The sequence below is a fragment of the Heloderma suspectum genome, chromosome 4 (assembly GCF_057233095.1).
Source record: "Heloderma suspectum isolate Gila_16-S chromosome 4, 16-S_ref, whole genome shotgun sequence".
Taxonomy (NCBI): Eukaryota; Metazoa; Chordata; class Lepidosauria; order Squamata; family Helodermatidae; genus Heloderma; species Heloderma suspectum.
This window is the reverse complement of record NC_139461.1, coordinates 290,592,300-290,619,160: the sequence shown is the minus strand read 5'-3', so window position 1 is coordinate 290,619,160 and position 26,861 is coordinate 290,592,300. Positions and strand designations below refer to the sequence as shown.

General features: G+C 43.1%; 1 protein-coding gene and 1 long non-coding RNA gene across 8 annotated transcripts in view; one reads left to right on the top strand and one right to left on the bottom strand.

Annotated features, from left to right (window-relative positions):
- The window catches only part of LOC146348861 (uncharacterized), a 72,777-nt gene extending 58,423 nt beyond the window's left edge, over positions 1 to 14,354 (bottom strand). The window contains exon 1 of the long non-coding RNA XR_014790742.1: positions 14,296 to 14,354. This is a non-coding gene — a long non-coding RNA (uncharacterized LOC146348861). The remainder of the gene's footprint in view (positions 1 to 14,295) is intronic.
- A 30-nt stretch (positions 14,355 to 14,384) lies between these two features.
- ZNF217 (zinc finger protein 217) overlaps positions 14,385 to 26,861 on the top strand; it is a 38,563-nt gene continuing 26,086 nt past the window's right edge. The window contains exon 1 of one of the 7 annotated variants that reach the window (XM_084854173.1): positions 14,385 to 14,846. The gene's annotated coding sequence lies outside the window, so the exon portion shown is untranslated. Of the gene's footprint in view, positions 14,847 to 15,963; positions 16,056 to 16,207; positions 16,433 to 17,754; positions 17,860 to 26,861 lie in introns of those variants that run through there. The other 6 variants (XM_084854171.1, XM_084854169.1, XM_084854175.1 and 3 more) reach the window with 6 other exon arrangements.

The following is a 26,861-nucleotide window of genomic DNA, read 5'->3' as shown; positions in this document are numbered from 1 at the left end:
ATCTCACTCTATTAGTCTCCCTACCCAAACTGATGGAGGTAGTCTCGGACTTAAGTGTTGAGAACTCGCAGGGTGGTTGTCTTTGAAGAGATTAACATCCTTGCTGAGGCCATGGGTTCTGGAGCAACTCAGGATTTTACTGCCACTAATGACAACCATAGGGCTGGCCCAACATATGTAGCAAGGCACACTCAATTTGGTTTTCTCTACCAGGCAGAAGGGCAGTAACTGAAAGTGATCATGCCCCTCTGCAAGTGTGGAGGGCCCATTAAGATGGTGTCATTCCCCTCCCCCCATGATTTGGGGCCTTTTAAATTCTAGCCCTAAGAATGATGCAGTAGAACACGTTTATGAGACATTTTCAGGGTAAAACAGCTATCACCCCTACTTAGATGCCACTGATGTAGGTCACTCCATAAAGATGTCCAGAGAGCCTTCTGATCCTGTTTTGTTGGATGATTTTAGTTTGTGGGGCCTAAAGATGTGGACAAGGTGCTTGGTCAGGTTTGTGTGGCCATATGTCTATTCAATCCATGCCCCGCATAGTTTATAACATCAAGCAGGGAGGGAACAGCTGGCTGGGTTGAGATGGCAGTAAGTTCCTCTTTAAGAGAGGGAATAGTTGCAGACTCCTTAAAGGAAGCAGTAGCGTGACCACTTCTAGGGGAGAAAAAAAAGCTTTCCTTTGCTGGGCAGAAAACAACAGAATGGCATTTAATAGGGACAAATGCCAAGTTCTGCACCTAGGAAAAAGAAACCAAATGCACAGTTACAAGATGGGGGATACGTGGCTCAACCACACTACGAGCGAGAAGGATCTTGGAATTGTCATCGATCACAAGCTGAATATGAGCCAACAATGTGATGTGGCTGCAAAAAAGGCAAATGCTATTTTGGGCTGCATTCATAGAAGCATCGCTTCCAAATCCCGGGAAGTACTAGTTCCCCTCTACTCAGCACTGGTTAGGCCTCATCTGGAGTACTGTGTCCAGTTCTGGGCACCACACTTTAAGAAGGATGCAGACAAGCTGGAGAGGGTTCAAAGGAGGGCCACAAAGATGATCAGGGGACTGGAAACAAAGCCCTATGAAGAGAGACTGAAAGAACTGGGCATGTTTAGCCTTGAGAAGAGAAGACTGAGGGGAGATATGATAGCGCTCTTCAAGTACTTGAAAGGTTGTCACAGAGAAGAAGGCCAGGATCTCTTCTTGATCATCCCCGAGTGCAGGACACGGAATAATGGGCTCAAGTTACAGGAAGCCAGATTCCGACTGAACATCAGGAAAAACTTCCTGAGTGTCAGAGCAATACGGCAATGGAACCAATTACCTGGGGAGGTGGTGGGCTCTCCCACACTGGAGGCCTTCAAGACGAGGCTGGACAGCCATTTGTCAGGGATGCTCTGACTTGGATTCCTGCATTGAGCAGGGGGTTGGACTCGATGGCCTTGTAGGCCCCTTCCAACCCTACTATTCTATGATTCTATGATCCAGAAGACCGTGATAACTATAGGCTAGTGGAAAATGCCCTCTTCTTGGGTAAGGTGCTCAAGCAAGTGTGGCTGATCAGGTCCAGACAGTCTTAGATAAAACTTATTTTCTGATCCATTTCAATTGGGAATCAGGCCTGGTTTTAGCACTGAAGTTGCCTTGTCTGCTCTGTGGGATGACACTTGTTGGGAGACAAAGTGAATATAACCTGTTGATCCTCTTTGATCTAATACTATCCTTTTTGAATGCAGATTATTTCATTAAGAGATATTTGCTAATTTAGAAAATGTCAAAACTGTTACTTTTTTCTCTGTATTATGAAACATTGTTAATTTCTTGTTAATATTAAATAAAATATTACCAACATTAAAAAGAATTTTGGCTGAAAGTTATCCAGATCATTAAGAGTATAATTGTTACCACTAGATCCCATTCTTCTTCATGGTTACATCAAAGGTCATATAAAACACTGATACCAATTTATCAACAGTACTTTGTTAACTGCAAAATGTTTCATGGCTTCAAGACTTCTTTATCGATGAGATCTCTTCTTCAGAGATCCCGTCAATAAAAAGATGGTTTAACAAACTCTAGAATAGGATACACTATTCTAGTCCCATTTGTTAAATAAGTCTTCAAACTACTTCAAGGTCCACTGAAACCAATTAGTGCAACCCTATGCATGTTTACTTGGAAGCGAGTCCTACTGTGTCAATGGGGCTCTTATTCCCAGGTAACAGTTCATAGGAATGTAGCCTAACTTTAGCTGGATTGGGACATTATAAAGTAAGTGCCTTTGTATGGATAGATAAAACAGCCCAGTTTGGTTGTTTTGCTTTTGCTATCCTATATAATATTTAAGCCAGCACAATATTAAATTTTATTATACTTGACTATTTGTATTATACTTAAAAAATGTGCAATTATCTAGGTAAAGAAACAAAGGCATACAACTTTAACATGCAGAAACAAGACATTCAACAATAAAATTACTAATGTTTGGAGGAGGGGTGGAGGAAAATCCACAGTTGTTCTTTGGCAGGACCATGTTTTCTTTTATCTTTGTAGAACATTCTGGGACATCATTAAATGCTATATATACTAATAATTATAAGTAATTATGTTTTTTCTTTGATCTTCCGAACTATGAACTACAATACAGGTTTGCACTTACACAATTTGAATAGCTGTTTTAAATTATTAGCTGCCTATTAGTAAGCAGGACAGATAAAAGGACTTGTTTCACTCCTTAAGTTATCGTTCGGTTCTCCTGTTTAAACAATACATAGGGAAAGGAACTACTACCTTTACTTTCCATTTTTCTAAGCTGGAAATGGAGGATGAATCTGACAACCAATAGCACAGAGCTATGAAGATTACTATCTCCTGTGCATTGACCTAAGATTGGTTTATATTTAAGACATAAGTTGTAGAAACATCTAAAAGGAGAGAATCCTTCAGCCAAGGCAAAAGAGGGGGGGGGGAGTACATTTGTACATGTTCACACTTCCCAAGTATTAAAATCTCCAGAAACATAAAGCTCTGTAAATCCCCATGGCCAATGCAGCTAATCAGCAAAAATCAATGCATTACTTATTGCTATCAATGTAGTATTTGTGATGTATTTTAAGAATGTTTTGACAAAATACCTAATCCTTCAAACATGTAACTAGAAGCTTTACATAAACAGCAAATACATCTGAACTGTTCATCCTAGAAAAATCATAAAAATATGCACTGGTTTGCCTCCAAAGCCCAAGCTGTAGCCTTTGGAGGCTGGGGTGGGGGTGGGGGTGGGGGGAGGCGGCATGGCTTATTTCCTGCTTGCTTCCATTAAGCAATTTACACTCCAATTCCAATCAGAAAACTGATTGATTTAAATGGCACTTACTTCCAAAGAACTAGGTTTAAGACTTCAGCCTTCTGATTGAATCAGAAGCTCAAAACTAAGAGTATATTTGCGTGGAAGTAACTAGACATTATGGGTGTAGTCGCACCCGACAGCTGTAACTAAAACAGCAGCAGAGGGGGCAATTTCAGTTGGATAAGCAGGGGTTTCTGATCACTTCCCAGCCAGACACATTTCTCTGCAAGGACGTTTCTCGTTTACTTTACAGCTGTTCGGCTTAGCCTGTGTTCTAAGAGTGGATCTGCAGCCACAATGTCTAGTCAGATCCTTATTCCCATGCACATTGCTCTTAGCCTTGGGATCCTAGCTGGCCTCTGGGAAAATAAACCTGGCTAGGAGAAAATGGCTAGGGGGAAGTTTTTGTTGAGGGAAAGCAGTTTAGGGTGTCATGCCCCCTTCCAGTATTAGATTCCAGTCCAGGAATTGCTCCATCCCACCACTTTACAGCTGTTCAGCACAACTTCTTTCTAAATCATGGGCACCACCATAATGGCTCTAAGATTTCATCCATTTAATTGGAACTTTTTGCTTTTAGAACTTTTTGCTTGTGTGGGACTACGTCCAATCCTATGCCTGGCTGTAGAAGCAGCTGCTCCACTGCAAGTAGTCAGCTTTTTGTGTGAAGCAGCTGGTGCCAGAGAAACACTGTGGTCTGTGATCATGATATCGTACTGGTACAAAAGGATCGCGCATCTTGTCAACATGGAGAGAATTGCATGTAGTGGGCCTATTGTCATGACAAGATAGCCCACCATGGATTAAATAACCTATGGTGAGGGTATGGTGTGTGTGCAGCTGCCATTTTGAATATGCAACCCTCCCTTGACCGCTCACCCAGTCCTCCGTAGAGTGAATAACTGCCCTGCATCTTCCTCCATTGTGGGGTATGGGAGGGAGCAGCACAGGTGAAGCTTGCAGGGAGAGGAATCCTGAATTGTGAGGGTGAGAGGCACGCAAAGGGGAGTCCCCACTGTTATTGCTGATCACTGATTGGAGATAACAGTGGGGATTCTGCTCCCTGCTAACATTGAGGGGCTGAGGCTTCAGGGATGGACCTCGCATGAGGCTCCACAGGCTAGATGGGCTGGCCTGTCGAACCAAATTTGGCCCACAGATTGGAGGTTCCCCAACCCTGCTTGAAAGGTTATGTTGAAAGGTTCAGGGTTATGTTGTTGGCGTACAAAGCTGTAAACAACTTGGGACCAGGATATCTAGCAGACTGCCTCCCCCTATATATAGCCAGCCGACTGTTTCCATCTTCAGAGGAGGCCTGCTGCAACCAAGAGAATGTTGCCATATAATATTTTGAAGGCAGGCCTTCTCAATGCAGCTCCCACCCTCTGGAAACACCCCCCCCCCCGTGTAATTTGGGAGGCAGAAAATGTGGTATGGTGCAAACACCTCTTGAAAACTCACTTGTTCACCCAGGCCTTCTCTGGCTTGTAAATAACTGAGCCAGTGTGGTGTAGTGGCTAGAGCGTTGGACTGAGAATTGGGAGATCCAGGTTCTAGTCCCTGCTCAGCCATGGAAGCTCACTGAGTGACTTTGGGCCAGTCACAGACTCTCAGCCCAACCTACCTCACAGGGATGTTGTTGTGAGGATAAAATGGAGAGGAAGTGGATCATGTAAGCCGCCTTGGGTTTCTTGAGGAGGAAAAAAAGGTGGGATGTAAATGTAATAAATAAATAAATAAATAAAATAAACTGCAATTGATCAAGATAAATTCTCCCTGAGAAGCCATCTTGATTTTGAGCCCCATCCTGCACAGTACATTTCTGGAAAAGGAAACAAGAGGAAGCGCACAAAGCACTATACATTGGAGAAAATGGTTTTGCGCTTGAGGTAACTAGGTAACCTTTGCCATACCCTTTCGTTGTGACTGTGCATCAGTATTAGTCTGAGCACATCACCCTTCATTAGGACAACCCTCCTCCTTTCTTTCCTCCCCACTCTTAGAACACCCCCCCCCCCCGTGTTGGGAGCTCCAATTTACTTAATCCCTACCGCTTGACCTCTTCACACTCACAAGCCCATCCCAGATCAGCCTGGGCTGTTCCCGTATGTCCATGGACTAGCTTAAATACACAAGCCCTTGGATTCAGCTGCTAAGAGAAATAAGCCAATTTCCCCACTCTGGTTCTCTCTACATTTGCTGAGGATTTCCTTGCATGCTTATATATGTTTTGGCTGTTTGATTCATGAACATTCTACCAAGTTAATTTCCCTAATCAGCATACATTTTAAGTTTTGACCCTTGTTTAATACATTCCCCTGTTACTGAAGTCAGTGCATGTGAGTCATTGGGTTCCTCCTGTCAGACATCCTATCGCCAATTTTAAAAGGTCCTTTAATGAATGTGTATCTTGAAAACCTGTGCAAGTTTGTATACGTGTCTAAGAGGAACATAATCGGTAACATAGCCCGGTGTAGAATGTTAATCTCTAATGACCACAACATTGCATCTGGATAGTACCAGCAACAGCAGCATTCATTTACACTAGATTACTCAGGTAAGCAAAACAATGCTTAAGAGTTTTGAGCCCATGTAAAGAGAGCAAGCATAAGCAAGGTTTCCATGGTGCAAGCTGCAGTCAACCCAGGCCACAACACTGACGAAGAATAGCTTTGTGGCTCCCAAACTCTGCCTTAACTCATGTTTACTGTCACTTTTCAACACCTGGAAGAAAGCAAGAAAAGCTATGCAATACTTAGTTACCACAACCTACGTATTGCTGATGCTATGATAAACTGTATTGGCAGGAACAGGGAAGGAATACCATGAAAACTTTGCATAGCAGTTACAACAGAGATTGCTGTGCTGATCTCAAAACCCAGCATATAAAGTTAGTTTACTTTTTACCAAGTCCCAGACACTGTTCCTGCCTGAAAATAAACAGTTGTGCCTCACCCATAGCCCCAATCTGTACCCTTTATAACAGGGGTCCCCAACATGGTGCCCATGAAAACCTCTAATGGCACCCACGAAGCTCTCCACTCTCTACCCCTTCAAAATATTATTTTTAATAAACAACTTGAAAAACATTAGAGAGGCAGGTTCTCCTTCCTTTACCTGCCACTGATCAGCTGTTTGGCAAGCACAAAAGAAAGCAAGAGTTGCTTCCTAGACCCACCCAATCTTTCATCCACACAGACCTTTCTCCTTTCCTCGTTCTCCCCACTTCCAGCTGTTAGCCTCCTCCAAATCCCTTTACTTCACTATTTCTCTCCCCCAGCCTCTCTGCCCCCTTGTTTCATCCCTTCCTAGCCTCTAGTCTTGCTCTTTCCCTCCTTCCATCTCTCCTAGCCTTGCTCTTCTTTCCCTTCCCAGGCCCCTCTCTTGTTCTCTCTCTCTCACACACCCCTTGCTGGGCAGAGGCAGATGTTGGAGCATCAAGTGTGGAACTGAGTGGCTGAGCCTGGGGTTATGGTAGGGAAAACTTTTTCTTTCCTTCTGGGGCTGGGAACATTTTTCCTTCCTTTTGGGGCTGGAGAAAGGTGTTTGTGTGTGGATAGGATGGCCAGAGCAATCCTATGTAGAAGTAGTCCTGTTGTTGTTCAGTCGTTAAGTCGTGTCCGACTCTTTGTGACCCCATGGACCATAGCACGCCAGGCCTTCCTGTCCTCCGCTGTCTCCCGGAGTGTGCTCAAGTTCACAGAAGTAGTCCTAAAAAAAGGTAAAAGGTAAAGGTGTCCCCAACCAGTCGTGTCCAACTCTAGGGTGTGGTGCTCATCTCCATTTCTAAGCCGAAGAGCCAGTGCTGTCCGAAGACGCTTCCGTGGTCATGTGGCCGGCATGACTGAACACCAAGGTGCACGGAATGCTGTTACCTTTCCCGCCGAAGTGGTACCTATTTATCTACTTGCAATTTCTTGCTTTCGAACTGCTAGGTTGGCAGGAGCTGGGACTGAAGACGGGAGCTCACTCCGTCACGTGGCACTTGGGTCTTGAACTGCTGTCCTGCTGACCTTCCGGTCTGCAGTTCAGCGTCTTAACCACTAAGCCACCGCAGCCTCTAGAAGTAGTCCTACTCATAAGTAATTCACAGAAGCATGCATAGGATTGCAACCTTAAATGGGTATTTTGTTGTGCTTTTGCAGGGTCAAATATGTGGATTGGCTTTGGAGTTCAGACTATTCCTTTGCTTGTACTCAGTTTCTTGGGCGATTTACTTGTCTTTTAACTAGCTAGGCCCCCATCGCAGCCATTATGTGACTAATCACATCCTCTGTCGGAGCCATTTTGTGATGGTGCCTGTAGCAGTTTCTCAAATTCCCAGAGGATTCCATGGGTCCAAAAAGGTTTGAGACCCCTGCTGTACAGCCTCTGGCACTGCATAGTGGTGCCACTAGCCCAAGGCAATCCTCTTAGGTTCAGGATCAAACCCAACCCAAGTGGAGCACTATTATCTATATAATAGCCATTCCCGTCATTCTCTCTTTCTCATAGTCTTCTTAGCCCAAGGTTCTATTGTACTTTAACAGCATACTAAGAAACAGTTTTGCCATATTATTTATCCCACAGCCTACAAATTCTTATGTTTTACTCAGAACCTCATATAGGGATGCAGGAACATATTCCATCTTTAGTTTCCTCCTACAACCCTCCTCTTTGTGACCACAGGCATATGAAGCTGCTCCTCACATCTAATTGGGTTTAAAGGGGTGTAGGATTCTCTCTCTTCTCTGCTTTTTCTGTGTGCTAGCCTGAAAAGGCTAAATGTTTTTGCCATGCCCCTCCCCCAGCAGAAATTGCCCACAAGCCAGGTAGATAAAATAAGAAGGAAGAGAGAAAGAAAGGGAGGCCCCTTTACCAATTTCCTCCTGTAGATTATCCTGCCTGAAATTTACTAAGAAAGTCCCTTTTCCATCTTTTTCAGATGTTAAGTTATTCGGAGCAGGGCTTTTTCAGTGGCGACCCTTTTCAAGGGTGAATACATTTTTAAAATTCCATTGGAACTTTGGGAAGCTTAGATTAAGGATTAGTTGCTTGCTGTTTTGCTTAAGATGGATTCTTAACTCTTCCTTTTAGGAGTGCTTTTATGGTTTGATGTTAGATTAAAAATATTATCTGTTAACCACGTTTAACCTTTTTTGTTTCCTGCTGAAAAGAAGACTATAAATATTGCAAATAAATAGGTGCTGCTCCTAGAAGCAAGGGAGGACACAGAAACAGAATTCTCTTTTGCCCTTGATTGGGGCAATAACAGAAATAAAGGACAAAACAAGCACTGTCCAGCACATTATCCCATGCAATGCTCAGTCTTGCCCAAGTCTTCCTGGGAACAATAGAAATTTCCTACTGTGCTGGCCACTGAGCAGACCCGAGTTCTCATATATTTCCATACAAGAATACAAAAGTTTTTGTACCTTGTACAGAAACCCTTCATTCCTATACACGATGAAAATTGCTTACACATTTTGTAAAACTGCTGAGAAACAGAACCCAGAGTAGGCATATGCAGATGAAGGGGTGGTGCTATGTACACAGGGATGATTCAGATTTCAATGGCTCCCACTGAATTCTGTGGGATAACGTAAATGGACAAACCCTCACCACTCTGTATGGTGACTTTGACTGTACCTTTTTACTTGCTCTCATAGACATTAATGCCAGGCATTCATTTCTTGCGGCGGGGGGGGGGGGGGGGTTAAGTACTGCACTTGAGGACAACATTGCAGTGGGGACAAAACATTTCCATCCATCCAGGAACAGCGGCCTGGCTTGCACTGAAAGGGACCCCAATGAGGGCAATGTAGTTTTGTGTGCAGAACCTAGAGATGTTGCAGATCCCGCAGCCCCAAGTCTTTGCTCCATATACACCCTCCCTCCATATATACCACACCAATCATCATAAAAACACTTTGTCTAATAATATTTAGCATTTATCTTGCACGTTTTGAGTATTATTTCAGGATTTCTTGTAAGATAGGTCAGTATTGTTATCCCCATTTTGCAGATTGTAGAGAGGGTGTATGTTCAGAGAGGCTTGCCTAAAGCCATTGAGGAGATTTGAACTGGGATCTCTCCCACCTTACAGTTCATACTTTTAGTCAGCTCTCTGTTGCCCATACCTTCCAGCTTTTCTCTGTAAAAGCCCTAGAAACTTTTCCTGCAGTTGCACCACTGCACTTCGTCTCTCCACAGACTTCCAATTACCTACTAGTCAATCCTCAAAATGCTTGTCTTCTACTAGATGTGGAGGCATTCTGATATGTTTTTTGTTGAACAAGTCAGCCAAGTTCATGTGCAAAGCTCACCATGCTGAAGTTCAGGTGATTTTCTCCACACCACTGCATGTCACTGAGCAAATGCTGAAGGGTAATTTAAAATAAAAGCCTGCCGCTAGTTCTTTGCATTAGTAAAAATACTTCCTTTGCATAAACACCATTTACAAGAGATTCTCTGTTTACATTAAGAAGGTTAGACAGACCTGCTAAGCCAGGGGTGCATAACCTTCTCGGGCCCAAGGGCTGCATGTGATCCTGGTTCGGGAGTCACACGTGTGCGCGTGATCTCTGAGGATCTCTGGCAGTGAATAGAGAATCTTCCCCTCTACCAACTGCCCTTGTGATCCTGATACAGATTGCTCTTTCCTTGCTGCTAGCAGTGGCAGGAAAACTGTAATCAATATGAAGATCACTGGGGGAGTGGAGAGCACAGGCAGTGTTGAATTCAGCAGTGGTGATGGGGTCAGGGCACCCTTAGGGAGCTGCAAATTTTGCGCCCCTGCCTTAAGATATTTGCTGGAAGTTTCCACAGTTTAAGCCCAAGGGCGCAATCCTATGCAACTTTAAACAGCAAAAAAATCCTACAACTCTTAGCACTCTGTCTAAATATGCATAGGATTGCACCCTAAGGTTCAAACTACACCTGATGGCAGCACAGCACCACTTGTAAAACAGAGTGAAGGAACCAAAGAGGCACAGAGAAAAGGGTATTCTGCTCTTATGTAGTCTGTCTCTACAGGAGCTTTTCTTCCAGCTGGCTTCCAAAGCTAGAAGGTACCTTTCCTGGTTGGAAAAGGTTCAGCACAAATAATCTACCAGCTTGTCCCTTTAAAATGCAAACTGGTAGATCCATTTAAATGTGTAGACCTGCCCACATCAGTGTAGTTTTGGGCCAAAGGCTATCCAGCCATCAGGAAAATGCCTGCCTTAACTCTTTTGTTTCATTCCCAGCACATCTGGAAAAATATTATTGAGAATGGGCATCTAAATGGCAAATGTGGTTCAATGTAAGCAAGTGTAAACCGATGCACATTGGGGCAAAAAATCCCAACTTCAAGTATAGCCTGATGGGATCTGAGCTAGCGGTGACTACCCAAGAAAGAGATCTTGGAGTTTTAGTGGACAGCTTGATGAAAATGTCAACGCAGTGTGCACCCAGTGTGTAAAAACGGCAAACTCCATGTTAAGCATAATTAGAAAAGGAATTGAGAATAAAACTGACAATATCATACTACCTTTATACAAGTCTGTGGTGCAACCACACTTAGAATACTGTGTACAGTTCTGGTCACCACACCTAAAAAAGGATATTGTGAAGCTAGAGAAAGTGCAGAAAAGGGCAACTAAAGGTGCAATCCTATGCATGTTTAGACAGAAAAAAGCTCTACAACTCCCAGCATTTCCCAGCCAGCCATGCTGGCTTTAGGACTTTTTCTGTTTAAACAAGCATAGGATTGCACCTTAAAATGAACAAGAGGCTGGAGCATCTCCCCTATCAGAGAAGATTGCAACAGCTGGGATTGTTTAGCTTGGAAAAAAGGAGGGTAAGGGGAGACATGATAGAGGTCTACAAAATTATGTCTGGTGTGGAGAATGCGGATAGGGAGACATTTTTCTCCCTCTCTCAAAATACTAGAACCTGGGGTCATCCTATGAAGCTGATTGGTGGGAGATTCAGGACAGATAAAAGGAATCTTCACATAGTGCATAGCTAAGCTATGGAATTCACAACCACAGGATGTAGTAATGGCCACCAATTTGGATGGCTTTAAAAGGGGGTAGACAAATTCCTGGAGGAAAAGGCTACCAATGGCCACTAGTCTTGATGGCTATGTGCTACCTCCAGTACCAGAGGCAGTGAGGCTTTGTACACCAGTTCATGAAAACCTGGGTGCTGTTGCGTTCATGTCCTGCTTATGGATTCCTGGTCGACAGCTGGTTGGCTACTGTGTGAACAGAATGCTGGACTAGATGGACCCTTGGTCTGATCCAGCATGGCTCTTCTTATGTACTGTAATAAATGTGGTATTATTTCTTGGAATCTTACAAGTTTGACACAGAAAGTTACAGTGCTGGGCCCCCAAACATGGTAAAACATAGCTCTTCAAAAATGCTCATCTGCTATTTGTTCAGTCCTCATAAACTCTACTAGTCTAGAATGATAGATCAAAACAAAGCAATTCCTATTATTTCAGATTAACAGAATTCTGTAGTATTTTCTGCATATGTCTACCTAAATATGACCAAGGAAGTCAGGAAAAAGAAACAAAACATCATTTAGTTCTAGTGTCTTCACTGTTTAAAGAAGATATTTAAACATTCTCTAAAAATGAATTTAGGATTAGAAAGAAACAACTTAAGTGTTGTTAAGGGCACTATCCTATCCAGATAGGCAGCTGCCTCTGAACTCGGGAGGCGACCGCCTGTCCAAACTGGGCAGGAGAAGTACGGAGGGGATCATTCCCTCCATGCTTCTCCTGCCTTGCATTTTCGGCTAGACAGCCAATTGCGGCTGTCTAGCCACGGGAGGAAGAAGCAGGGAAGGAGGCTGCTGTATGACACATAGGATGTGTCATACAGGCAGTTCTGCCCTCCCCATCCTGGAACACGCCCCCGCCATGCCTCTTTTTTGCCACTCTGCACTCCTCTTGTGAGTGCGGAGGATGGGGCTGTTCCGCGCTGCCTCCAAGGAAGTGTGGAAGAGGGGGGAGGTCAGTTCCCAGATAACAAAATATCCTATGGCCATCTAGCCGCTGTCTAGTGGCCATAGGATTGCTCCCTAATAGGCCCAGTTCCAAAGCAATATTGAGAGAGCTATTATTTTGATTCCCATTGGAGGTACAGTAGCTCTGGCCCTATGCAACTCAGGTCTAGAGTGTTGGACTGGGAGTCGGGAGATCCGGGTTCTAGTCCCCACTTGGCCATGGAAGTTCACTGGGTGACTTTGGACCAGTCGCAGACTCTCAACCCAGCCTACCTCACAGGGTTATTGTTGTGAGGATAAAATGGAGAGGAGGATTCGGTATGCCGCCTTGGGCCCCTTGAGGAAAAAGGGTGGGATATAAATGTAATTAAGTGATCTGCTCTCTTTGGCCAAATTATCTGGGCAGGGAAAAAATGACAAAACTTCACCCTCACCACCACCACAGCTCCTACCATTATTTCCCCATCTCTTTCTTCTGTGCCTCATTCTCTTCTGTTCTCCACTGCCTGTAAAAATAAGAAAAACACATCCTTCCTACCCTATCAGGTCCCCATTTAGTCCATCCTCCTGTCTTCCTCCACCAATGCTAGGGTAGCCCCTCAATTCTGCATAACCCTTTGTGTCCCTTCTCTGGTTCTTGCTAATCTCCTTGTACCTCTAACTGGAGTATCCCTCTCTGTTCCAGTTTAGTTTCTAGCATCCATTGTCTGTCTACTCGCTTTCTCTTCCCCTACCCCTTCTCTGTATGTTTGTGTGTTGCCTAGTTATTTCCCTAATCTAAATCACTTCCCCATCCCAGCACCATTAACCATGGTATAGATGTGAAAGTGTTGGAGTTAGGGAGTCCTGGGTTCAAATTCCCACTTAATCATTAAGCTCACTTGCAGAGCTATCCTATGCATTTCAACTCAGCAGTAAGTCCTCCTGAGATCAATGGGACTTACTCCCCGTGAAATGTGTGTAGATTTGCAGCTGGTGTCACTAACTTCCCTCACAGGGTGGTTGTGAGTATCAAATGGATGAGGGACAACCACTTATAGCACCCTGAGCTCCTTAGAGGAAGGGTGGGATGAACACGTAACAAATAAATATTACAAACACTTGAATACAGAATTTATGCAAATAAAGTGTCATCTTGAAAGTCCAGAGTTCAAATTTCATTTCAACCATGCTCCAATCACTCAGCTTCAGGACATCACCTGCTACTTAGAAACAGTAACGCTGGCCTACCTTACAGGGTTGTTTGCATTATGTCAGTAACCCTTACATTTCAGTTAAATGTATTCTGTATCAGAGAGCCAGAGGGTTGCAGACAACATGTTCAAGCTCAAATCCACGCTCAGCTGGACAGGTGACCTTAGTCCAGTCAATCACTAACTCTCCACTTTAACCCATCACACAAGATTAGTTGTGAGGCCATAAGGCACTAGTCCCAAGTACACCTCCATGAGCTCTGTGGAGGAAAGGCCAATTTAAATGGTGGGGAAGGTAAAAGCATAAAATGTGAAGCCTCTATCAAACCCGCTTATGTCCCCGAACTAAGCCCTTGTTCATATAGAAAGCCTCTTTCTTAGCCCCATAACTTTCTCACTTCCCCGTTTCCTCATTACGACTTTCTATGTCTGGAAAAAAGGGGGGGGGGATGGGACACCTTTCCCCTTTCTCAAATCTATCAGTGCAGGGGGTGGTGAAATAAGAGAACTGGCGTTTGCTTTATTTAAGGGCTCTCCAAGCCCTCTAAATCCTCACCCCATAGACGTTTTCATCAACCGCTCCCCGCCCGAAACAAACGCCGAGTTCCCATTTCACCAAGCCCTGCTAACCAGGCTCACCAGGCCCCCAGCTCTCCCTCGCCACCATTTTAACACATATGCACACGCCCCGGCCCACCGGAAATGGCCTCCACAAACCCCACCACCCTCATGTATCTGGGCACGTCGGAGTGTTTTTAACTCTTCAAACCTGCCGGGCCAGCCGGGCCTCCGCTTCCCGCCTTCCTCGCTGCTGCGGCTGGCGCCCCGTGAGGCGGCGGGGGAGGAGCCCTGCGGGGTAGGGAAGGAAGGGCAAGGGGGTAAAGGAGGACAGGCCCCGCGGCGAGAGCTTCGCGGGGGCGGGAACAGGCCCGGCCCGGCCCGGCCCTTGTAGAGCAAACGGGGCCAACCCGAGGCGAGTCGGAAAGCGCCCCCAGCTAGGATGAGCCGCTCTATATACGCCTGCAAGGGTACCTATAATCCTATAGTGAAGGGTAGGTGTGCGCCAGTGTGTACGTCGCCCATCCTGAGAAGGGGCTGACTCCTTGTGAGGAGTGGGGAATGGACCCCCATCCTCCACAGTGGGACTGTGTGCGCCTCCTTTTTTGGAGGGGGACGGTTGCCCCTTCCAAATTAGGGGAGGGGCGCTCATTCTCCCCCCCCCCTCAGCGGGTCTCCATGGATAAAACAATATTCCCTTCTTCTTTAAGGTCACTAACAGCGCAGTCGTTTACGTGTCTACTCAAAAGGAAACCCCACTAGGTAAGGGGGCTTAAGGAGCCTTAAACCCACTCTGGGGTGTGTGTGTGTGTGTGTGTAGGGGGTGGGGGGTTCCATATGAGTTGGTACTTTGTGTTAGGGGTTTATAATCCTCTTTGTTGTTCAAGGGAGGGTTTAGGAGGAATAATAATACCTCTTTGAAAGGGGAGCGCGAGTTCATAGGACAGAAATGGATCCCACTCAGGTTGCACCCCACTTACTCGGGAGTACGCCCTAATTGAATTCAGTGGAGTGTACTCTTGACTGCACGTGCCTGAGACCACGCTGTTATTTAAAGGCCTATAAACCCCCCCACCTCACCCCCACACACACTGGGGCCCTGATCTGGATTGGGGGGGGTGCCTATCCTCTACAGTAAAAATGGGGGGGGCACCCCGTACCTGTTAGATAATATTTGATTTGGCCCTAATAAGACAATGCGCCTTACAGAATACCATAGAAAAGTCCCTACAGTCTAAAGCTTTATGGGGTAGGGTGGAGTTCCGGGGACAAGAAGGGGAGGGACAGAAGAATACGGGCAGATGCAGTCGCAGTTGTAAATTGTATGAGAGATTCAGAATCCCACCCTGAAATTGTGTCGGGGTTATTGGGAGGAGAGCGACCCTTGCGGCTGGATGAACGGGGCGTGGAGTGGGCAGGAAGGGGCGTTTTTTAATCGATAGTCTAGCATGACTGTGCTTGTGTGTTCGTTTTATTCTTTGATTACTTTTGTAAGCCGCCTTGGGAGCACTCTCGAGTTTAAAAGGCGGGATATAAACATTTATAATACAAAAACAATTTCTACCCCGTTGAATTAAACGGACGTTTGTTTACACGTACAGAAGGGCATCCACCTTCTTGCCCTCATCCTTTCCAAGATTGTCTTCTGCCTGTGTCCTTATTATAGCATCCTAGAATGTTCTTTCCTCTTATGCATCTTATTGGGAAATGCATCTCTTTTCTTCCACCCCCCCCCCCATGGTGTCAGGAAGAGAGAAGCCAACAGGATCAGGTGTGTGTGTGTGTGTCAGTAGCTCACGCAACCAGCCTCAAAAACTCCCAATAGCCCTCCTTCCTCCTCCTCCTCCCCCTCCCTCAAGTATCCCTCCTCCCTCTCTTTCTCATTCAAACGCAGCAACTCCTGTTGTGTCAGTTTTATCTTCTTCCTCCACCACCAGCCACCGCCGCTAGGCAGAGCAGGATCAGCAGCAGGTAAAGGAGCCCTTTCCAAAATACCCACCTCGTTTAAAGGTCTCTTCGTTATGCGAGGTTTCTTCCTCTTTCTTTCCAAGCCTCCCCCCCCCCCCCGCAAAGTGGGAGGGAGATAGGTAAGGAAGACGAAGAATAGCTTCCCTGCTTCCTCTAAACTTCTGGCGTGTGTGTGATTTCTGCCTCGTCTATTCTGCCTGCAGTCTCTCTCCCCCCCCCTCCTCCCCCCTTCCAAGTCGATGTTTGTGAAACTTCCATGATATATACATAGGTATTTGTTTTCAATACTCAATATGTCGATCTTAAAGCCGGGGAAGGGAAGGAAGAAAGGAGGAGGAGGGAGGATCTCTTTGTGAGTCAGGGATGTTCCTGGAAGCAAGGTTTGTAATGTGTTTGGCTCAAGGTTGGGGAGAGGGTGGGGGTCAGATTTGCTAATGAAAAGTTTATTGATCCGTTTTGTCAGTTTCATTTTTGAATGCTTCTTTTGCAGAATTTAATCTGCTCCCGAGTGTGTATGTGTTAAAAGATATAAAGACACTAGAGATTATTTTAAAAGTGTGTGTGTGGGAGCTCTTTTAAAATAAACTACCTACTTGGCTCTTGCAACAACAATAGACTTCGCTAGGAGAGGAAAAGAATACAAAATTAATCAAGAGTGGCAATGTGATTCCACTTCCGTATACTGATACCTTACCTATATATGGGGAGATATTAATTTTTAGCTAATCTTCATTTGGGGTGTGTTTGGGTTTTGTTTATTTGAGTTGCAGAAATCCCACAGTCAAAAGCAGTCTTTCGACATGCAATCCCATGAGCTCCCGCTCGCCCCCCCCCCCCCAATATTCTATGTGTGAATCTCCTTGTGAGTATCAGAATGGAAGTGTAAGTTTTTGAAGTAATAGGCAGCAAAATTTCTATACTGGGCTTCTTGCTGAAGGGCGTTTCGATGTCAAAATAACTTAGGTTTTGTTGTTCAGAAGGAGTATTCACAAAGAAAAAAACAGAAAGAGCTAGTTGTGCTGTGTGTGTTTTTAAAGCTGTCCTTTCCAGAGTGACCTTGAAAGCTTTAAAATATATTCCACTTTTCTTGCTTCATAGAAGGGGGGGGGTTAGCAGAAGAAAGAATCTAGTATGCAGTGAAAAGCAGAAATAGGAACTTAAGTCTGTAGATGAAGTGAAATCTTTTACAGAAGAATGTGAAAAGGGAAGTTTCTGTATGTGAAGGAACAGAAGGAAATAACACAGTTTCAAAAATGCAAGGGGGGGAGAGAGGCACCTCATATCATTCTTCACAGTGTATTAGGCCTTGAAAAGATTTCCCTGATATGATCAGGAAGGCAGAGAAATAAAACGCCTAACTACGAATTGAATAGCAGGCATTGACTTGCTGACCACTGCTTACATTCTACTGGCGCTGTTTTTGTGTGCAAAGGTATCTGAGCACAGTGCTTACAACAATGGCTTGCAAATGTTTTCTCGCCATGTTTTATTACACTTCAGGAGGTCTTCTGAAGATTTGGGACTTGAAATCCCTTTTTTTAAAAAAATGGTATGATGGTGCTCATGATTAGATGTTTTCTTGGGAGACATGAAAGGTCTGGCTTAAATAAGTAGGTTGAACTGCTTTCTTTGGAGGTGGGGGAGGGAAAGTGGGTGGAGTTTGATTCTCCCCCCCACACGCACTAGTTTTATGTGAATTGATGAGTCAGTATTTAACATCTGCAGTTGGAATGCCAGCTTGTGATGGGTCATCAGTTACTTGTTCTTAATATGAAGAACTCCCTTGCGCTCCAGAGAATTCTAAAATGTATGTTTCAGGTTTTAAAAGAATCTCCTGGGGGGAGGGGAGAGAATTCCCGTGGCTTTCTTGAAATGATGGGACTCCTGAGGCTTTATTTCAAGTTATGATCATGCATAACAGCTGTACTTGAGAAGATAGTGACTATTGATCTGACCTATCTAATTATATTCTCTTCTGCAAAGTCCAAGAGTTGTTGATTTCAGTTTCACTGAGGGTGTTTGTTTTGGTGGTGTTGTGTTTTTTTTGAAAGGATAGTGTTAGCTTGTTTGGAATAATTAATGTGTGCATATCGCTATTTAAGAACAGTAGATCTGATTTTTTTTTTTGTATAAGGTTGATTCAATTATGTCTTCATTGCTTTGGAGCTGGTTGAATGACTTGACATGAGATTAGGTGCAACAAAAGAGAAGGCAGGGGAACAACAGCTGCCTTCCAGTTCTGAGGCACTATTGCTCTTAGCAGGAAGGCATTTTATCTTTTAGTGCTGTGTTGTCAGGTTTAAATGTTAAATATTTATATTCCTGTGAAAGGTTGTTAGACTACACTTGTTTAAAAAACAAAAACAAAATAACCCTGGTATTTAGAGCTTATCAAAAACACAATGGTGCATATTTCTGCCTTTTTAAAAGATGCAGTGTTAAAATATCGAATGATCCTAACTTTTAACTGTGCTGCCTTTTTAACTGAAAAAAATTACCACTAGTTTGTACTTGCTTGGTTGCTGTGTGGTAAGAACTTTTTAAGGTGTGGCTTTAATGGCAGCTGACTATTCTTGCTGAGAAACAAGTCTTATTTTTGGTACGTGTGTCTCTGGAAATTCTATGTGAAGCACAACTACAACACTGAATGTCCCCTTTAAGAAAGAATTGACTTTAAATTGACCAACTGAGGAGCTCTTTTTCCTGAAGTTCATCCATGTTGTCTTAAAGGAAATAGAGGCCACAGCTGAATAATTTCCCCCCAAGTTCTGTATATAGCATGCATACTTTAAAGTGCGAGTGTCTTTTTCTATGAAGGTTCAACATAAATAACTTTTTCATGATCTATAGACGTTGGGATTTTCTAGTTGTGGTGTGTGTGTGTTTTAAAAACTAGTTAATTTCTTAATGGTAACTCATTTTAGAGTGGATGAGGAGCCATTTCCTGGATTTGTTTTAATTAAGCTCTGTTATTTATACATTTGTAGCTAACCCAAAAAAGTGGAATCATGAAGGATGGCTAATATTTATAGGGTTTTAAGAGGGTGGCTACTGACTCCTTCAACAGAAATTGCATTCGATACGAGATGGAGAGCTATGGATGGCTTGGAATATCTCCTTTGTTTTGGTGGCAAATGGGAAGGCATGGGGGTGGGGATATGGCTGAAAAAAAGAAGGTGCTCTTCACTACCCTTTTACATTGGTTTGTTTCATCTTGGGGCTTCTTTATCAAACTCTCAACCTCCCATACAACAGATCTGCATTACTTAAGAGTTTTGTTATACCTTGCATCCATCTATATAATTGCATTTGTTTAAGATTTATTTACCCACTATATGTACAAGATCAAAGTGAAAAGCATGTCTTTTATCCCAATCACGTTATTTGAAAGTAAGTCCCACTGCTATTAGTTTAGCATATGTCCAAGTAGTATGTTCAGGATCAAGGTGCAAATTATTGCATTGGTTGCCTAGAAAAAATAAGAGTTGGAAAGGGAATTATATACCTCATTTGGCTTTCAGTATGATAATTGCTGTGTAAGACTGAGACTTTGTAATTAAGCTTTATAGTCAAGGAAGTAGTAATAAATATGGTCTAATTTTTAAAAATATCTAAAAGTAGAAGACAACCCACTATTTTTATGCAAGTATGCAGAAATGTTATGCTTGCCCCAAAACAAAACTCTTTTGCTAACATACATGGGAGGGAATGGTTTCTCTCTGCCCTTTACCTATAGTTAAAATGACTAAGCTTTCCTATCTTTAGGCAAATTTGAAAGAAAAGCTTGACCTTTGAGTTTACTTGCTTCCACAGAGATTCAGGATGATTAAATAACTAAGGCTATTGGACTGTCATTTACTTATTTATCTCATGTCATCCTTTCCAGTTCAGCCTTCTATTTAAATGTAGAAAATCAGCAAAATTTCTGCCACAGCAGGGCTGCCATTACTAGGCTTACAAGTCCTCCTTTATTCTCATTCACTTGATTAGAACATCAGGAGTCCAATACAATTGGTCCTTCCCCCTACCCCACTTCACATAATTACATTTGCTACGCCTTTGGCATAAAAGATATTTATTCATAATGAACATCTTTTTAGCACTTTTAATGACACTAAACCTTATGCAAGCCTCCAGCAAATAAACATTAGCAGTGAAGTAATACAGGAAAAAGTATAAAAATGAAAGGATGGAGGATCTTGTCAGATTTTTAAGTGCTGATTTAAATTGGGGGAAACCATGCTTGTGTAAATGTGGGCTTACAGAGGTTATGGATCTTAGAACGGGGGTGAGGGGTGAGCAGTCCATACAGCTTGCGTGTGTAAATGTGGCTTAATTGTAAATTGAGATTTACTAGCCCAAAACTAGTGAGCTGGTGCACTTCTCCTATTTTTGTTCCTGTTCCCAGTCTGGCACCACATGTGGCTGTTCTTAAAGTCTGTTTTGTAGTTGACCAGCAGTTAGTTGAATTCTTGCCTTACTTTTTAAAAGATTGGTTCATAATAAAGTTAAAGAACATCTTGCTTCAAGCGAGGCATCCTTTGGTCTGTCCAAGGATTGGAAGAACTCCAAGAATAGAAATTTCTCGTTTTTCAACCTCTGTGAACTGTTCACATCAACCATATCAGCAGCTTTTGTTTGGCATCCTCAGATGACACAGAAAAAGAGGCCAGCAAATAGCACTTAGTTTTGCCTGTTAGTGTGTGTGAAAAATAAAACTATTTAATTTTTTCCAACACTGACTTGAGTTAGTGCACATTTGCACATGCAGGCATTCTACTTTTCAGGAAATCAGTCCTAGCATGTTGGATAATGTGACAAATAATTTTTTGTCAGATGAGACTCTTAGCCATTTGGCCTGATCAACATAATAAGCTGGGCTTAGAAATCATACAGTTCGCAATCAAGACATATCTGTGCTGCAATCCCACATGCATACATGAGAGTAAATCTCATTGAAAACAGGACTTTGAGTAGACATGGCTAGGAATGCTCTGTTAGCGTACTTCTAGATTTGGTTCAGACAAACTTTCCTGGTGTTCTGTAAATCATGAGGGATAGAAACTTACAAAAATGTAAGTGTTGGACTGGCTTCCTAAAAATACGGATTTCTTCTTTGGAGGCTGTGACCTTGCACAAGAAATCTCGGGTTGGGGACTGATGGCAGCCAGTAGCCACTTTTGTGTTGCTTCTCCCCACCCTATATATAAGGGAGAAGAAGATATAGTTTAGTTCTCCTCAACTGTTATATTATGTAAACCTGTACTTTAAAATGCAAATCAGCACCTTATTGCATTGCCTTTATGGTGAATACAACTTGCTTGTAGGTGTCACAAAGGAAACTAGAAAGGGAGCTTGGAACAAAACCAAATATGTTGCAACATATTTTTTACATGACACTCAAATGTATTTGGTCACATAGCAGCTATTTAGTGCTGTAAATCATTTTATCCAATAGGAAATCTTATTTGGACCTTGTTTTCAAGGATAATTGGGCTCCTGAACTACACAGATGTCTTGAATATCATGTTCTTGCTTGTTTAACCAACTATTTTTTTATACTAGTTAAGGCTGAGTGACTAGAACTATATGACTTGGAAGCAAGCAGTCTGTTAAAACCCTTGTAGCCTATATACTGGGCAAGGCAAGGAGCGAACATTTTAATGAATGTACATCATTTGGTCAAAAAACATGAAAGTCTATTATTGCTCCATTATCCAGCATCATATGTTTGATGTATTGATGGGATAGCTAGAGCAGTCCCTTAAAAGAACAAACCAACTAAATTGTTAAATATTAGTTGCACTGCAGTATTGAATCAGGTTAGCGGTTATAATTATTTGGGGGGTTATTTCATGTAGCCTTTTTTAGTGAAATCTTTGTAATAGCTTTAGTTTTTACTGAGAGCCAGTGTGGTGTAGTGGCTAGAGTGTAGGACTGGGAGTCGGGAGATCCGGGTTCTAGTCCTCACTCAGCCATGGAAGCTCACTGGGTGACCTCTCAGCCCAACCTACCTCACAGGGTTGTTGTTGTGAGGATAAAATGGAGAGGAGGAGTGTTGTGTACGCTGCCTTGGGTTCCTTAACGAGGAAATAAGGTGGGATATAAATGTAATAAATAAATAAATAAATACTTGCATTGAATCAGAATAATATTCTGGAGCTGCAGATAATATTTAAAATATTAAATTGGGCTCTGTGTTCATCATCCAGAGAGAGAAATGTTGTGCAGACATTCTAGCTACCGACTAGATCTGCTTTCAACTTTCTTCTGTCTTGGGTTTTGTATTTGCTAGCCCAAGTGTGTGTGTCTTGATTATTCAGAATGCTGCAGTGGTAGGAATTCCCAATTGTCTTCCATATATTGTGCGAAAGCATACCATTCTGCTCTTGATCAGCAATAGGCCCACATGATGAATATGCCGCTGGCTGGTCTAGCTCAAGATATTTTGCTGCCTGAGGTGAAGAGCAAGATAGCCCCTTCTACCTACCCCCATTCCACAAACAGAAGCTGACTGGATTGGCAGTTGAATCTTACTTCAATCCTGGTGACAGTACATGATCCTCCATTGTACCTGAGGGCAGCATGCTTATTTAGGGCCTGCTGGCTTAGGGAGCTGGGGGCTGGGATTGGTGGGAAGGGCTTCCACCTCTGCCCCCTCCAGCATCTGCAGTTACACCTCTCTGCCTAGTGATAGGGCCAGCCATGGATTGGATAGGACTGCTTCAAACTCCAATCAAATATTTGAATGCTTGAGGTGAAGCCTTTGATTCAAATGCTTGATTTCCTCACTTGCCGCGTGATGTGATGTAATCTAGCAGCAAATTCATTCTGTGGGTCCTCTGATCACTTGGTTCTTAATTAAAACCATACAGTTGTTTGTCAGATCTATTTTAGATTTGATGAAGAGCCAGTTGACACATTCAAATGAATGAAGTGGTACAGAACTATGGGAATAAACCATCTAGGACTGCAGGTGGGGAGATCATGTATTTGTATTTTTTCCTACACAAAACCAAAATCCTCCCTGCATATGGAAAACGCTAGGCTGAAACCCTCTCCCTGATAGGCTAGTTTTCCATGGGGAGTGAGATCTTGATCTGGAATAACATTCAGTCATAAAATACACTACCTGGTTTATAATCCCAGTAACGTGGTCCCAGAGGATGTATTTGAATGTGTATACTGATTTGGCAAAACAGAGGTTGGACCAAATTTATCGATTCTTATAGCTGGTCTACCGTATGGGGTGCAGGGTGGGTAACAATAATCAGGAATTTCAACCTGTTTTTCCTCTTTGGGAAAGATTCTGGCACTCAGTGCATAGAATTATAGAATAATAGGGTTAGAAGGGGCCTATAAGACCATCGAGTCCACCCTCCTGCTCAGTGCAGGAATCTTGAGTCAAAGCATCCCTGACAGATGGCTGTCCAGCTTCGTCTTGAATGCCTCCAGTGTGGGAGAGCCCATGTTCAGCCAAAATCTGGCTTCCTGTCACTTGAGCCTATTATTCCGTGTCTTGCACTCTCGGATGATCGAGAAGAGATCCTGGCCTTCTTCTCTGTGACAACCTTTCAAGTACTTGAAGAGCATTATCCTGTCTCCCCTCAGTCTTCTGTTCTCAAGGCTAAACATGCCCAGTTCTTTCAGTCTCTCCTCATAGGGTTTTGTTTCCAGTCCCCTGATCATCTTTGTTGTCCTCTTCTGAACCCTTTCCAGTTTGTCTGTATCCTTCTGGTGCCCAGAACTGGACACAGTACTCCAGATGAGGCCTAACCAGTGCTGAGTAGAGGGGAACTAGTACTTCCTGGGATTTGGAAGCTGTACTTCTAATGCAGCCCAAAATAGCATTTGCCTTTTTTGCAGCCACATCATGTTGTTGGTTCATATTCAGCTTGCGATCTGCAACAATTCCAAGATCCTTCTTGCTTGTAGTATTGTTGAGCCAAGTATCCCCCATCTTGTAACTAACTGTGCATTTGGTTTCTTTTTCCTAGGTGCAGAACTTGGCATTTATCCCTAATTTAACTCTGCTGTTTTCTGCCCAGCTCTCCAGCCTATCAGGATGACTTTGAATTCTGTTTCTGTCTTTCAGGGTATTATCTATCTTGGCTAATTTTGTGTCATCTGCAGATTTGATAAGCATTCCCTGCACCTCCTCCTCCAAGTCATTAATAAGAATGTTGAAGAGCACTGGGCCCAGGCCCGCTCATTGTTGGCCTTAAATAGGCCAACATTGTTGGTCTTAAATAGTAATAGTGTTAGTATGCTTCCTTGCTGCAATGTTCTGCATGGCATTAGAAAGAAATTAGATACTGCTTGCCCATCTTGGGTTTCCTAAAGTTCTTGAACATTGAGTCTTTTTTGTACCATATTAAAAAAATGCCCTTCTGGAATATATTAATACAGATTGTTTTTAGCTCTTAAACTGACTTTTCTGAGCTATACAGCCCAAAGGGATGGATTATCACAGTGGATTATTGACATTGTTGTACTTTGAATTACACTTGATGGGATTTAAAAGAGCTTGATCTTACTATTGTTAAAATAACATTGCTTTTTAAAGTGGGAATGAAGTTGTGTGTGTATAATAAGAATTACAGTCTTAGTCATGGCAGGCTATTCTACAAAACTAGATTTGGCAACTCCTGTTCACAGAGAGGCTGATCACTTTTTTCTAAGACATATGTCTAGGTGTTGCTTGATGTTACATGAGACAGAGTGACTCAAACTAAGGAAATTTAATTTGTATTGCATTACATGGAGTACCTTACCACCTTAAGGAATTACTATAGAGGGTAGAGAGCCTGAGCCCTCCAAACTGATCAATAACTCCCATCATTCCTCACCATTGGCCAGGCTGGCTGGGGCTGATGGGGATTGGAGTCCAGCAGCACCTAGAGGGCTGTAGGTTCCCCAGTCTCGACTTCGTAACGTGAACTACAACAAATGGCATATAGCAGTCTTGCCCAATCTGGTGCCCTCGAGATGTTTTGAACTTCAACTCCCATCAGCCCCATCCACCATGGCCAATGGTCAGGAATGCTGGGAGTTGTCTAAAACACAGGTTGGGGATGGCTGGCATATAGGGGTCAGACCTACATCCTCTTTCTTCTCCCCCTCCCCTTTTACATATAAAGTGTTACTAAGTGATGACATGCCTTGAGGCTCACTTAGATGGATATTGTTTTCCTGAATTTAATGTATTAAAAAAGTTTGCCTTTCTAAAGCTGAAGTATTTTAACAGTATGTCTTGAGGTTATCACACATAATGCACCTTTTTTCAAATGCAGAACTGTGTAATCGTGGCCCTGTTTCTCTCTAATGCACACCAAACAACCGGAAACTAATCCATACCTTCTATAACAGGAAAATACAAAAAGAGGCAGCAGGCATGCTTTAGCTGTTTGTGTCTGCCCTAGGTCAGGCTGACTGAACTAACTGATGTATACTGGAACTTCCAGTGCTAATTAGAATGTGTTTAACACCTTCAGAGCTGGGCACAGGCAAATGTTCCATCCTAAAGGTCTTCCAGCATGACCATGCTTTTCTCTGTCAAACATGGGGTGGGAACATGGGAAGGAGGTAATCCAAAGGTAAGGGAGACATCATTTAATATTAATATGTGAGGCTTTTCTTTGTTAATTGTTAAGTACATGGCATACTATGGCTATTTTTCAGGAATTCACAGGTAGTCATTTCATGCAAGTGACAATAGGGGTTGGACTCGATGGCCTTGTAGGCCCCTTCCAACCCTACTATTCTATGATTCTGTGACCTATTGATATGACTTGATGGGGGGTGGGGTGGGGGGAAGGTGGGATCAAAGAGGTAGTTGGGCTAGTCCAGGGGTGGAAATTCTAGTAAGACCTTGACACACACACACACACACACCCCTGAATAACACCCCTCTCCCCAAAGGCATATTTCAAACTACTTTTGCAACTCTTACCAGTTGTAAAAGCAGTTTACCACACACCATGGTGGCCAGTCTTTAAGAGACAACATTGAAACAAGTTGTGGGAAACAATGTTTGCAATTTCCTTGGATCCTGGATAGCGTATTCCAAAAAATGAATATGCCAAAGAGTGGGTGCTGTATCCTATGTGGATTGAATTGGCTCAAGTGGTGGTAGTACTTGTAGAAGTAAGTCATTTGTAATATAAGCTTTCATGAGCTAGAGCATACTCTGTCAGATGCATGAACTGTTGGTTGGCAGAAATTATAAATATGCACACGTACAGGTTCAGAGGGGAGAAAGTGTAAAACTCTGGGGCCAAAAGGGCATAGAATTCAAGGAGCAGCAGTACATCTGTGACATTCCTATGTAGTTCCCAAATATATAGAATATAAGAACAGAAAATGACCTGTTCAGAACAGCTATCACTGTGATAATACTATCTGTTTAGCTGTGCTAATTTAGCTTTTGCTTGGAGGATAGGAACCCCTTAGTTCCAGTTAAGTCCAAACCAGATTTACCGAGCCTTCAGAGGTAAGCTCCCATGTAAAAAGATCTTAGCTAGAATTTATCAGCAACTTTGATTTGGACTTGATAGAACTTGGGTGAGAATGGGGGCGGGTGGTGTTGTCCTTATTACAACCCTAGATTAGCAAAGCTAGAAGGAAAGTGTTAATCACAGTGACTACTGTTGTGAATGGGTCATTCTTTTCCATTTGGGAGCTATGTAGAAATATTTATTATTCAATCTTCTACCCCACCATTCTACATACTTGCACTTAAATGGCTCACAGAATAAAATAAGGTAAATATCACTTACTGCTATCTGTTGAATTCCTGGCCTTTTGGAT